We start from the raw sequence: 15,595 nt of genomic DNA, 5'->3' as shown, positions 1-15,595 counted from the left end.
TGGTGGGGTGTGTGGATTGTAAATAAGTTTTTTAGACTATTCTTTCATGGCCAAAGCACAGATGTAGAAGCTAAATCTTTGGAAAAACTGAAGGCCTTGGAAAACTTTGTTCAAAGAAAGATCTGGCATTTTTGGCAGAGTTGCAGCAGTCCTATCCAGAATTTGTGTTTATGCACAAAGTACTATGGGTTCAGTGCGTCCAGCGCTTCAGGCTGTTAGAGCACAAACAGCTCCATCCAATGTTTACTGGAAACGTGGAGTTCCCAGGCATGCGCTGTAGAGTCTGATTGAATACGCACAGCAAGCATGCCTGAGATTGCCAAATAGCCAGGAGTGCAGTTGAAACTGGTCCTCAGAGCAGACTGCAGATGTTTGGAAACTCTGGATAAAGATACAAAACCTTCAAATTCCACTTGAACAATGCTTCTAGGTTTGAGAAAGAGATTGCAAGACAATGAGAATATATCCACAGAAATTAAGACATATAGTCCCTGCAGGTTTTGAGAAAAAAGGTGGTCAGATGTCTCCTTCAAGGTCTCTAACAGTTTCACCTCTGTAGTATATTAAATACTTCAGAGATTTTAGACACATGTTTTTGCACAAATATACCTATCACACAAATACAGATATATACTATTATATATTTTTGTCTACAGCAATGCATTACTTTAAGACTTTGAGATTATGTTAACTCTATACCAGTCAAGAGCATCTAACAAGAACAAAATCACAACTAATTTCTCTGAACTTATCAAAAGTTACCTGAGCTGACAGACACCTCTCTTTGTGGCCTTGCAGATTCACTGAAAACAGGAAGGCTATAGCAGCTCTGATGCAGAAAGCCACAGTACATCAGCTAGTGCTACTGTAATAAATGTATAGCCATAGCAAAACAGTATTTTTTTTGGCCTATGTTTTATAGCTGGTATTCTGATACGTGTGTGTAACTCCATGATTACAGATAAAGGCATCAGATGGCTCAATTTTTTGCTGTTGTTGTTGTTTAAAGCCTTTTCTGAGTAACTTCAACACAATTTTGAATTAAAAACTTTATCTTTTGCTAATGCACCGACTTTTACACATATTCAACTAAATCTTTAACTATAGCTTTGAATTTAACTTGGGTTGCACTAGTTCTTCGTGCTGCTTCGACTGCTCAGCAAGAGAAACTGTTACCGTGAAGTGAGTAATCTTTTCTCACAATACTAGAAAATTAATTTTTAAATGCATGCTGTTTTCAGCAAATCATACTGCAGACTGACTCAAGGACAAGTCCACAAAATAATTTAATTGGCAACTATCTAAGCACATGTGGTAAGGCTCATCTGCAGATAAACAGCAACACACCTACAGCCATTCAAGGGATCTGAGAAGGGATCTGTCAGATCAGCAAGGGATCTGTCAGCAGCAGGAGCTCTGCCCTCCAGCTGCAGCCCCACCAGCCTCCCAAGGCAGGGGACTCTAGCAGCAGCAGCACTGCCCGTTTCACGAGCTGTACCTCCAACCTCCTTCAGTAGCCTGGAGGACGCAGATGACAGACTAGTCACTCAAAACTCCATCTCCATGGGCTAGCAAACCCAATACCCCTACACTTCAAAAACTTCTGTATCATGTTTTTATCTTCTTTAGGAAATATTAAATTGGGGAACATCCTCCAATTCCTACCAGCATATCTAATACTCCTTGACTGCCTACCTGAATATTGTTAGAAATGAGACAGGAATACGAGGCCACAAAACAACATTAGAAAACTATCTAGACCATTGTTTCTTGAACAACTCAGTCAAGAAGAGTGGAACAAAACTATCTTCTTGTACAGTATTTGAAAGTCCATGTCTTCAAAGCACTGTGCACATCACCTCCTGGTGTTTACAAATGCACCTGAACGGGTCATTAGAATTAAATTGACTGGACTCACATTTAGTCTTCCCATGGCATAATGTATTTAGGTCCCAGCTACAGAAGTAGTACTAGATGAATATTTTTAGAGAATGATTAAAAATTCCACATGATGAGCATATCCAAGTGCCATTGCTCCCTATTCCACCGCAGCAATGTACAGAACCCAGTGACTGTCCTGTGTCTCACACAAGATGCTGCTGGATCCAGTAAAAGCCCACCAGAGTCACTGGACAAGAGGAGGGGCTGCACTGCAGCAATGCCAGCAGCAAAGCCCAGGCCTACCAATCACCCAGTGCTACCATGAAATGGACAACAAGCAAGACAGGAGCACCAGGCCAAGAGGACGAGTCTTGCACTCCTGCAGGCATACTGACACACAGTGCTTTTATTACTTGGAGATTCAAAAATAATTATTTTCTAAGATTATCTTATTTACAGCATATTACACACAAAGATCATATTCCGGGAGTATGAAGAAATGCTGTGTCGACCATGGCTAATATAATCATCTTCACATTGATGTTCATACTCTAAACTGGGATTTAACAGACATCAAAGCAAGCTTCCATCTAAGAATAAGGAAAGGCACCTACTAATTGCCCACAGAATCCCAAATTAAGAACTGGGGGGGAAAAAACTGCCAACTCTTTCTAAGGACCATTACTTCTGAAAGAAATCTTTTCTAAACACTTTTAATCACTCTGGTGTTGTTAGCACTAGTGATTCTGGACTATTCCTTTCATGTTTTGCTCTTTTCAGTTGCTGTAGATCAGCTGTGAACTCTATTAGCCAATTTAAAGACACTTATTCCTTACAGTGAGAACCAGATGCAAGTCAATCCACATCTTTGAAGCTTTTGTACTTTTTTTGACAAGAAGGTGCCATATTTCAATGAAAGACTGAATTTCAGATAGGAAATTACAAAGTGGTGGTTAAAGTAGGTATTTCAAAGATCTCTTATGCACTTACAAGAATATTTAGAATCACCTTTAAGCATCAAACTCATCCTTAAATCCAAAATGCCTAAACGCTTGGAAGAAAATCCTGCCATGCATCTCTCCGCCTAAAGGCCACTGAAGAAGCCAGCCCTCACTGGCTTGGGCATGACACACTCACCTCCCTCAGTAAAGCTGCTATCTATCTTAACCAACTTAAATGAGCATCAGTTTCCTTCCTACAGCCATAGTGATGACAAGTAACAAGCCTTCAACTACTTCATTACATTACTTTTCTGTGTGAAAGAATTATTTTTTTTTTAAACATTGGATCAAAGCAGAACTAGAGGGAGCTCGGCTGAAGGAAAGACACGACCCAAAGACATAAATACAAACGCCTTGGACATAACATACAGACACAGTCAGACACAGAAGCTGACTGCAATAGAGTCGAGAATTATGCTTAGTCCCATGGTAAGTTTAGTCACAGCCTGGTACTCATCATCAAACCATGCTAAAACTGTTCACCCTGTATTTACAGCACAGGTATGGGTGAAATTATGTCCCTCTCTCAAGTTCTGCTGAAGGGAATTACAGACTAGATGCCATTTCTTGAAGGCAATGGGATTCAGAAGTCTAAACAAACCTAATCCACTGTTTATATAATTCAACCACTATCAGGAAATCCAAGGTCAGAGCAAATTACCCTGAAAATATTTTAATTTAATTCTCACTTACTGACTCCTGTAGCCTTACTGTAAATCAAACCCAATTCATAAGACAGCTACAGTATAAGACTTAGGAAGTCAGGTAATCCCTCAGAGTACAAGCTAATTGTGTCCTATGAACCATGGTATGGATCACAGTGCTTAATGGGTAATTTATTTTTAATCTCTGCTTATTGACATATGTGAAAATGTCAGTTGCATCATCTATGACTAACATCACCCTACAGCTGCCTCTAGACCTGCTAGTACTGCTCTTAACCTTCTAATACAAACAACTATGCATGAATAATTGTATCTTCAGTATTTTCAGCAGGTAAAAACAAGGTCCTCCTCTAGGCCTTGCCTGTGTTCAGCAATTGCTGGACAGAAACGGCCGACACAGATTCTGTGCATGGCCAGCAACAGATGAGAGGACAAAGCAAGCTACCTGGGACAGCATTGTCTCCTTAAGAGCAGCACAAGCCTCACCTCACTGGGATGACACAAGTCCTAACGTGCTTTTGCTCTGGCCAGTGCCAGTGCAGCAAGAGCAGCAAACGCAGCTTAGCTCTGATGAGATCTTCAAGGTCAGCACTGACTGCAGATGTGGGCAACGGCCACCTGATGCTGAGCTGGCATTACTCGGGGAACACAGACAAAGCCGTATCGTCAGATCTTTAATTGCAGCCGCAAAGGCAGTAAGGATGTGGACGGAGGCACTTTGTGTACAGCTGTGTTGTTGCCTGCCAGCTACTCATACCAGCCACAGCTGCTCTTCTTAGAGCTCCCTATCCCAAGGCAGCTAAAGTTAGCAAAGACCAAACGACTCAGCATATTTTAGTTTCTCTGGTCCTCCTTGGAAATACATTAGAAAGTTGTTACACTCACACTTCTAGTCAAGAGAAGTGATCAAGAGTTTGGGCTAGCAGCCTATGCCAGCAACACAGCTGGATCTGCGAAAGAACATCTGTCTGCAGAGTTTTTTCAGTATCAAAAGACTTCTTTGCTTGGGTCCGGGCAAACTGGACCCACAGCAACTTAACCACCATTTCTTCCAGGTGCCTTGGACCAGCTGGCTGGAAGGGACAAAGTGCTGCCATCCTGCTCTGAGCCTGCCAGCTTAGGACTAACACAGGAACCATCTGCAGCCCCTAGTGAGAGCATTGGGTCAGCCAGCAGTCAACCGACTCTCCTGTTAATAAATCAGTTAATTGCACAGCAAGAGGCACCTTCACTCTGTGCAAAATTACAGGGTTAGACACGGTAAGCTACTTACGGAATCTGATTAACACAACTTCCCTAACTGCCTTATAATATTTATTATTACATTGTGCAATAGTTTGGTTATTTATTTTTCCAAAGAAATGATTGCCATGTTTATTAAGGAGATATTTAGACACACTTAAGGTAGCTTTGAAAAGATATTTTTCCTAAGTCTTGTAGCATTTTAAAGGCTTTGACCTTTGTCATGTTCTTGGGAGAGCTGCAACTTAGCTACTCTCAGGGGGTTTTACAGTTTAATAAAAGGGCAGCTGGAAGAGGCCTGTTGATGTTTTATTAAAATTGTTCTATTACTGGCAACCAAATACAAAAAAGATACAGAATGCCAACACAAATCAATCCCAAACCTTTATTTCCAGACTCCTGCTCAAAAATACATTCAGTCTGTGTTCACTTCCACTGTCTCAGGAATGTTTGCCTGTGAATTCACTGATGTTTAATACGGGATGATGTCTCTTATAATACACTGGTTTCTCTACCTAAACAAACCCAAAACATCATTTTACAGATGCAATGCTTAGACAATCGGCATCTAAAGCTACAGTTCGGCTACAAGACACTAGTAAAATACGCATCTTGGAATCCTACAGGCTTGTGCTTTCTTCTTTTAATGTAATGCTGACAAATCATTAAGCAAAAAAAAAAAAAATTTGTATGCTTTTTCACAAGATATTTATGTTTTACATGCTTTAACATAAATATTATACAGCCACACGATGATTCTTTTTAAATCACATTAAGGTTTTGATAGAAGCCAGAAATTAACCACAGCAGATAGTTTTTACTACTTCATTGTTTCTGCCCTTTTGAAAGTTAAACTGAATACAATTCTTAAGGAGCAGAATATAGAAACAGTTTATGTAATTTAGCTCCTTCTGGGTTATTATCATGCCATAGTTTTAGACAACTACCATTCTGTCATTGCTAACGAATGATCCTCTCAATATGCAATAAATAAAGGGATACTTAAAGAATTTTAGCAATAAATAAAACTACTAGTAGGAATTATACAGCAGAGATGTTATGCAATTATTACAGTTTTTAACATTAAAAAGAAAATCAAGCAGATACAAAATAAAAATGTAGGACTTTGCCTACTCTTTTGTCTGTTCTCATAAAGTTTTGTAAGGAAAAAAGAAACCCACAAACATTTTGTGCTTTGGGGTCCCCAAGAAGAAAGCTAACAATAAGCAAAGCACACCGATTATCTAGTTCAGGGAATGTTTGTTAAATCCATTAAACTGTCTTTGATACTAACAGTGCAAGAGGAAAACGACATGAACATGGCAAAGCCAAAGAATCGTCAGTGAGATCTTTTAACTGCAAATAAGCAGAGTTATCACATGCTTCGATGAGTGCTGTGGGCACCCTCCCAGTACAAATGGATTACCACCTCTCTCAAAAGGCACTCATAGTTCTTAAAACTATGGCTGCATATCACTTAGAGCTGTGTGAGCTTGGGTTTCTTTTTTTAGTACTCATTTAGAGGATAACTTATCCCAAATAAAAGCTGTTTTGTATAGCCCATTAACACGTTAAAACTGGCAACATTTGTTATGTCTTAGAAGACAGCCATATATATTCAGTGTTATAGGGATACTGTTTCATAAACCACACAGAAGAGTGAAATTACATTCTCAGATTGATGCCACCAGCACTTCTGTAAATAACAGAATTAAATTCTCGTAAGTACATCTACAATGACGTACAAAACATGTACTTAGAAGCACTTTGAGCAAATGTTTCAAAGCATCAAATTTGCATCCAAAATTATGTCCTACACTGTTACAAGTCCCAGAGATTAAAACCTGAAATATAAAGGAAACTAAGACATCTGTATTGCTATATAATCAACTTATCATTATTTTAAATCCACTGTTTTATATCTCCACACAGTTCTCATTTTTTGAAATACTGTGGTAGAAACACACGCTCTAAATACCTTGTATTGACTTTTAGGTTGCAATCTTGAAGAAAGAAAAAAAAAAAAAACAAAACACCACATTACCAAGATACCTCAATTCTGTTAAACTGTCATAGCGTACCACGCTGAAGGAATATGGACATAAATTTATTATGTGTTGTTACAGGTTCATCCCATCTTGTGTAATTTACTTTAAAATATTTCATTTGCATCAAGCAGTAGCAAATGTATACGAGCATTTTTGGAGGTAAGGAACACCATAGGACATGTTAGTAATAAAATGTATTGGATACTGACCATTTGAAAAGAAAACTGAGTTTTATACTCTACTGTAACTTTTTATAGCAACTTCGCACATAACTTGGCACTTTTAAGGATAATTTGAAGGCTATTGGACTACAAGTACTATTTAGTGAATTCAGAACATGCCCATCAAAACACTGCAAAGGCTTGCTCAGCTCATGGAAAGCAGGCTGGTCCCTCCAAAAATCATAGGGCGATTTGTCCCTGTGATGTGACTGCAGACCCTCTGCCTTAGGAGGTAAGAAGGAGTTAGATCAAGCTAACTGGCTTGATCCTGCCACGGAGATACGTCAGCCCATTACAATCACCACAGAGAGCCCACCCAGCAGTAACCAAGCAATTGCAGGATCACGGTGTTGGTCTTCCTCATGCCGGGGGTTAAAAATTTGCTATCAGTGAGAGAAGAGGCTGTTAACTGAAGCTGCAGCATTTAGGCACTGCAGCATAGCTGCAGCATAAGCAAGGGCACTTTCTGCAGAAAATCCTTACAGGTTTAATAAGCTTGAAAACAACATTTTGAGTTACAACTACACCGCCATTTACCAAAAAAAAAAAAAAAAAAAAAAAAAAATCTTGGACAAATAACTCTGTTCCATGCAGATTTCAACTGGAAATCCACAATGTTCAAACATACCCCCCAGCAGCATTACATTTTGCAGCATACAGCTTGAGACTGTACCAGCATTTAATATTAAGGTACCTGATAACGGGAGATCTGCCAAGAACAAGAAGAGCAGTTTGGATTTCACTAGTGTTATTCACAGTTAGTAAAACCCTTCAAAACACGCATAAACTATGTATTTGTAATGGTCTAAGAGTTTAGAAATGAGCAATGTCCTGCAATATTATAAATATTTATTTCAGGCAGATTTAGAGTAAGAAGTTGCCTCCAGCTGCAAAGCAATACCAGCAATTGAATAGAAACAATAGATGAGTGGACTAAATAGCAGGCTTGAAATACCTGAGCTCCCATAGAGCAGTTTATTTTCAGCAATCATCATTTCTCTTCTGAATGTTGGGAAATTTTCCCATTTACTTGCAATCATTTTGAAAACAAACCTGCTTTGACTATAGAGTACAGCAACAAAACCCACGTCATCTCTATAATACCAGAGGATAACAAAACGTGAAACTTTCTGACTCCCTGCTTGCTCCATAGGTGAGCAAGTATCATGGCTAATATGCAACACCTGAATCTTTCCAGACCCAACAAATGGAAAAATATTCAATGAAATTATTTCTGAGATCGAATTCACTACAAGTCTCACAAGCGCCTTGTTGGAAAGACATTCTGTATGACAGTGATGGGCAAAACCAATCCCCTCTCAAGGAGTCTCTTGCAGTGCTTAGAAGCAACAGAAGAGAAAACAATGCCAAAGGAGTGGTATCTGGAGAAAGGCCATGTCCATACATATCCAGCTAGAGCAGTGATTTTTCCGAGGTCTGCAGAGTAAGGAATCTGGATAAGGTAACTTAGGAGAACAAGTCTAATCTCTTTATACAGTGGCTTTTGACGAACAATTAGCACAGACTCCAACAGTGACAGCAGCAGCAGCTATACCCATGGATCCTGATCTGCTCCTCTAAAGCAGCTATGATCTTTCCACTAACGTATTTTCTCAAACTTGATCATGAAAACTGCAATTTAACCAAGAAAAAAATTGTCATGTTCTTGATGAGCACTCACTTTAAGCCTGTCTTAGAGTAGATAAACCCAACCTACTGTAGCTAATGATAGCGACAGCACTTGATGGGGATCCTTCTTAATGGAATCCCAGTGATTGTTATAATTGCAGAAAATGTTCCTCAACCAGACAGGCTGAGCCCACCCTCATGAAAACAGCACATCATAAGATGCGTTACCTCCCTGTTTTATGTTAACAGCAACTGCGGGGGAACACCATGTGCAGTTTTGTTTTCCACATGGGCTATCAGAGCTCTGTAGGCGGCTTTCCCCAGTTATCACTCAAAAATGACCTATCCCTGCAAAAAAGCAAACAGTCGCTCCCTAGCCAGAGACCACCTACTTTAAAGAGACACAAAACTTTTAGCACAGAAATTCTGGCTGTGACCTGCTGGCATAAAAGAAGTGACAGAAAGTAGTTGCCAGCTACAGATGTTCTTCTCCTGAAGTGTCAGAGTCCTCCATGGACAAGAAGCATTTTTTGTGCCATGTTTACCTATGCCATACCAGAAGCTCACAAAATCTGGGGTTTTCCAGAAAATAAGTTGTCACCATAATCTGAATCTCTGACTGCTGTGCATTATCTGAATGAAGCACATCACAGTTTCATATGCAACTATCCAAATAATCCAGCATGAATCCTGGTGAAGTCTTCACCATGGATTTGCTTCCAGTTCTGGTTTTACCATGTATTAGCCACAGATCACCTTCCTTCCTGACTACAGGGCAGCAAGCTGTCTCTGTGACTTACCAAGTCTTCTTTCTCTTCACCATGACTTAAGCAGTATGCATCCTTCCCCAGGTTAAAGCCAAATCTCCATTTCACCTTGTTGAGACTGGCAAGAACATAAGCAAGAACAGCCTCTGGAAACAAAGGACTTCCAACTCCACCAAAATCTGACTTGTACCTTCTCAAAGTACCACTGCCCATCAACGAGAACCATGCCATGAAGCAATAGCCAGAAGAACAGACTTCACAGCAGTTCTCTGGCTGTGTCCATGCTACCACCAAGACCACACTGGATCACAGTCTCCATTCCCAACAAAACTAAAGTTTCAGGACGTAAGTTCCTTACCTGCTTTTCAGAAAAGTTACTCTCTTTGTCGAGGACTCAGAACTGTATCTTACTCAGAAACTTGGCTCAAATGCTACCCCTACTGGGTAGCAATAGTCAATAAATGAAACTAGAAAAACTGAAATTTCAAGGTTTTACCTTAATGCAAAGTAGATCCACTGCTATTTTTTCTTGGGATTCTTCAGGCTACCTTCACAGTAGCTCAATCTTTTTCCATTAAGACAAAAAAATTTCAAATAAAACAATGCCTAAGATAAAAACCTTAGAGGAAAACTAGCAATATTTAAAAATCTGATTTAGTGTCAAAGAAACACATTTATTAGTATTACTGTACTATATATTTCTGACATGTAACTTCAGCTTTTCTCCTACTCCTCTTTGATTTGTTTCTTGTACACAGAAGTGCTTATCTTATCTAGACTTCTTTATAGCTATCAGCTTACATAGATATGTTAATAACAACTATTACATTTCTAATCGTTGTTATAAAAAAATTTCTTTCAGAAAAGCAAACCTTTTCTTTAAATTATGTTGACATCATATCTATGTAAGCATACAAGCAGTCAGCCTCGAAATAAATTGTTTAAAAATGCAGTAACTTGAATACCAGTATCTCTGAACTCTGTAGGAAGTAGAAATCTAGAACCAACCTAGAAGAGTGATAGAGACTAATTACAGAGTGACCTGGTATCCTATGAAGGCAGTGGCTTTGAGTTTCATGAACAACAGACTTACAAGCAGCAGAGCACTCATATAGTTTTTGTACCACCACAGGATACCAAATTAAGCCAAAGTCTGACTTTTTCATTGCTCTGCTCCAACCAAAGAGCAATATCCCAAGCCAGTTCCTTCCCCAAAGTTACGACAGAACGACCAGAGGTACCGTAACCTCTACCCATGCCAGTGCCACAACCTTGGCTCTGCAGTTCAAACCCACCAGAAAGAGCAGAAGTGAATAATGAGCCAAACTGAGAATGCACAGCCTGAGACCTGCTCCAACTCCTTTGCAATGGTTTGGTGGAACAGAGCACATGCAAGCCAGGAGCATCTCCTCTAAGGACAGCTGGAAATGCGGAAAAATCACAGCATCATGCATGCCATCAATTCTCATTCTCTAACATGTACAGAATGTTTCTGAGAACTGCTCTAACTTACACACATGAACAGACAAAAATTTCTAAACGAACACAGATGTAGGAAAAGTGGTAAATAGAAGACTGTTGAATGCAAAAATAACAGTACTGCAATACTCCACAACGAAACCACAGTATATTTTAGGGTAAACATGTAAAGGGAAAGAACATCTTGCAACCACATTCAGCTTTAGCATTTCTCCATTTGTGAGTTTCTACTTCCACATCAGTCATCTGCACCTTCAGACTTAATTTGAATTTTCTCTTTCATCACTTTATTAGAAAAATTCCAAACACATCAGAAATAAATATGAGAGGAACATCACACACATACCCCAGTGGGGAATTAAGAACATTTAAAAGCCCAGTTATGAAGAGAACATCATCTATTTTGTGATTACAAAACAATTGACTTGCACTACTTCCTCCATCACCCTGCACTGTGCTTCTTGAGGCCCTGCAATAAATGAAACAGCAAAGAGGAAGCAGGAACGCTGTATGACATGAGCCCACGGGAACTTCAGGAGTGGGGTCACATCACGGAGCATACCAACGAAACCTCTCTCCCAAGGGCTGTACCTGAAAAGCCAAAGAGGAGGCATCACGCTGCAGCTAATGACAATTCCAGTCTGAATCTGAGTACAGCTGAAGCATCTGCACCTCCTCCTATTCTAGCAATGCCCATAGTCCTTGCACAATTACTAACTCATTTATGCTCGGAGTACGACAAGGATTAGATTGGCAAAGTTCACTACAATGAACTGAGCTCACAAGCCGGATCCAGGGCCCAGGAGCTCCATGCTGTTTTGGTGGCACGGAGCACATTCAAACCTGCAACATCTCCTTTGGTGTGGAAGAGTAAAAGTATCCCATATACCCCCTGCTTCCCATTTTCTAATGGCAGAGGTATGCAAAAACTTGTCTAAGGACTATTCTAATTTACATATAGGGAGAAATCAGCTCCCATCATGGATCAGACAGGAGCAAATGTAATTTTCCATGCCACCTTCAGGTTAAGCAAAGTTGGGATGACTTTAAGCATTCTCCTTCGTGCCAGCAAAATCATCTTCTAGCAACACTGATCACAAAGCTTTGCTGAATCTCTCTCGAGGGAACAGCCAGATCTCTCTTACACCCTGCCAGAGTGCTGTATGGCTACATGACATTTCCCATCTCCTTCCACATGTGCTTCTACTGTGCCATACACTTTACTTGCAACACCACTGGCCTGCTGAGGGTGCTCACTTCTAGGAGACAATTCCCCGATTCCAGGGAAAGTCTTTCCTTCTGCCTGGAAAAAAAAAGAACAAATGGAGCTTGGGAAGGCGAACTCTTATAAGAAAGATATCACATTGGCAGGAAAAAAGCACTCAGAGAAAAATTTCTTCTATGATTCTCTTCACGTAGTGTTGGAAATACCTTATTAATACACAGTCTTACTATAACGAGGGTTTGGCTGATCCTATATATCTGCAAGGCAGTCATAAGTCTTCTGCCTTTTCTCCCTCTTCAGTTTGAATTGTTGCAGTCTGGAGGGCTTTGAGATTTCTCCTCAAGGCCAATTTCATCAATTATCTCTGTCTTTATCAAATCTGGATATAATTACTGTAGTTGGCTCTGAGTGGAGACTCTAAGACCACTTGGAGATTACTCTTGTGCAGAGCAAGGGTGATAGTCTTGCATATTATTGGAAACCTTGCAAATATTATTTATTAATATTTCAACCATTAATTATTCCATATTGTATCCTCAGGGACAGCACCTTCTTGTTAGTTTCAGAGAGGCTTTGGAAAGAAAGGAAGAATCATTTTTAGTTTTAGCTAGGTAAAGACTAGATACTTATCTTTAGCACTTTCAGGCCAGACAATTTTGTGATGAATGCTCATAACTCTTGCTAAAAATCTAACTACATTTTTAGCTAAAAAACTGTTTGAGAAATAAAGACATTTCCTACAGAGGAATGTACAAAATGTACAAAAAGTAAGCACAAGGTGTAATAGCCTTCTGAAAATGCTGCTTTTTTGTTCAAAGTCTCTATGCTATTCAGAATTTTGATGGGTTGAAGTAAATGGTGGTGCTAGAATACTACTGAAGTTGTAGAATTCAGATCCCAATTCTTCCAGATATGTATTTTAAGATATACAGCTTCTTTAAAATGAGAGGAAGTGAAATTCCTCATTCCTTTAAAAGCTGTGTACAGGGATGGATTTTCACAACAATGAACAGTCTAATCAGGATGAAGAATCCTCAACTGAAAGCTCACAAAGGGATCCCTCTATACCTTCTCTATTTTTTTATTTCCACTTTTCTCTTGAAAGGGATGTCTCACTGGAGAACCTGAAGAGTGAAAAATTTTAAAGTTTTAAAGTTAAAGACTGAAATCCATCAAACCCAGGATTGTGGTCCAAGCCCAACAAGCTGTCAAACCCAGAGACAGGAATGTATGCTCACTTCTGCCTAATAAAATTTGAATCAAACACTTTGCATCTGATTCTCCATGTGAGCTTTTATGCAAACTTCTAAAGTGCAAGGAATCCTGGGGTGGAAGAGCTATTCTGAGAGCTTTCACATAGTTCATGTAATTAGGGAAACCACTTCCTTTGATTGTAAGTGTTCAAAACAGCTGAATTTCTTCTTTCAAAGGAACTCTGTGATTTGGGTCATCTCTTTCACTTGCTCTTTCATGTTTCTCAAGATGAGAGGTGAGACTGTAGAGCACATTATTTAGGGGAAAAAAAAAAAAAGATTCCACTTTTTGTTTTAGGGATTGAACTTGGACTATTCAAAAGGTTGTCATTTGGAAACCTATCTTTCTTTCCCTCCCTCTGTTTCCTTCCTTTTCTGATAAGCTCTTCAGTGGCTCCAGTGAACATAGTCCAAAAATGCCAATTTAAACCTAAGGAAAACTGAAATATGGTACATAAAGGAAAAGGGACTCTCATTTTCCTTTGTACGGTTGTGGCTGAATATGTAATTATAAAGGAGCTCTAGCTGCAGGATCTCAGTCCCCATGTCACATTTACTTTTTTAATGGTTCTAAACACTGACCAAGCAAAAAGGCAGAAATACAGATTTTAAAAGACAAACAAAGCAGCTGCCCTAGTCTTTGAAATGGATCTGCGGGTTTTTTCTTCCCCAAAAAGGGAACTCAGGTCACAGTTTCAAGGCAACAACCATGTCACTAAAGCTAACAGCCGATGCCAGCGTAGTTACAGAATCAAGTGTCACTTGCCCTGAATTTCTTGAGCCAGGCACCCCGTTAGTGCTGTCACTCCACATTCGTCTCAGTAACAGCCATCATGGGCAGGGAATGTCTCCCTTCTCACAGTATGGCACAGAAACACAGTAACGAAAACGCAGAATGTTTCATACTGCAGATTTCAAATTTATTAAGTATCAATAGCATGCATATTTACCCAGTTAGTGAAAAATCGCAGGGCTCCTTCCAGAATCATAGCGCTAACAGGCAAGCAGTTTGCAATGGGAACAGAGTAAATCACTTGGGACATAGTGCCAGAAACCACATTACTGCCAACTTCTGCACAGGACAGATGAGACGCCGGCTTGGAGACAAGACTTTACAATAAAGGCTTTGGTACAAATACATAAACAACCAAAAAGGCAAAAGTTAAGAGCACAACTCCAAAATGCATGGTCCTACTGAGTTGGGTTCTGGATCTTGTTTTTGCCTTTAGGGCCCTCGCAAACTCTCACAGGGGGTACTAGCAAGGCCGACATCGAAAAGGAAGAGCAATTCAACAGCTCTGAATTTATTCATCTGTTGCTACATACTTACATCACATGCAGCACCTCAGCATACACAGACACATCGCAAAGAGGTCAAAGTAAAAAGCCTTTTCCTTGGTTTAAAAGATTAAAAGTACACAGTTCACCAAAAGGGGAAACCATCAGTCACTACTTATAAGCCATCATCTTTGTCAGGATTGCCTCAAATGCATCTGACATTACTAAAATTAAGGTTATTATATGATTAGACAAAAAGCGATTTCTGTGCTTTTCCCCCTCTAACTGCACACAGGCATGCGCCACATGCGATTCTTCCAAGGAAAAGGAAAAGATATCCTCTCGGAAAATGTCACTCACTCACACAAGGGTGCAGCAACTAGATGATTTTAACAAGCTTCCAGAACAACAACCTACTCACCTCTCCTGTTCTGTCTCTGCCAGATAAAAATTTGCAGAGTCTCCACTTCCATTGAAAAGCCAACACCCACCCAGCCTGCATGCTTGCCTTTCGGTTTCTCCACCTTCCAAAGATGAACATTGTACAAAGCAAGTGCATGTTGTCTTCTTGTGTCTACCAACAGCTTCCTCGCTTCTCCTACAGCAGCAGCTCAAGGGTTTTTACAAACTTTTTTTTGCTTATTTTTGATGCAGCCACTGGAAACTCACATGCCCGATACACAAAACTGACAGCTATTTGGTCAGGTGGGTGTCATGACACGATTTTTTTCTCTCCCCTGCTTACAACATTTAGCCATAAGGAACCTCAATTTTCAGAAGTTTGAGAGTAAAATAAATGAGCAACCAGAAGCAGGAGAAGTGGAAGATGTGTGGCACCGTCCCCTTTCAGTGACACCCCGGGGCCAGGCAGTACTTTGCCGAGGAGCTGCAGCCTGTGTGCCAGAG

At 39.9% G+C, this 15,595-nt stretch overlaps 1 protein-coding gene across 1 annotated transcript in view; it reads right to left on the bottom strand.

Annotated features, from left to right (window-relative positions):
• LOC104165388 (mitogen-activated protein kinase kinase kinase MLT) overlaps positions 1-15,595 on the bottom strand; it is a 45,721-nt gene that overhangs the window by 21,253 nt on the left and 8,873 nt on the right. The window lies entirely within an intron of this gene.

This window comes from Cariama cristata, unplaced genomic scaffold, assembly GCF_000690535.1.
Source record: "Cariama cristata isolate BGI_N322 unplaced genomic scaffold, ASM69053v1 scaffold35667, whole genome shotgun sequence".
NCBI lineage: Eukaryota > Metazoa > Chordata > Aves > Cariamiformes > Cariamidae > Cariama > Cariama cristata.
The sequence above is the reverse complement of the archived record's forward strand: the minus strand, read 5'-3'. Positions and strand labels throughout refer to the sequence as shown.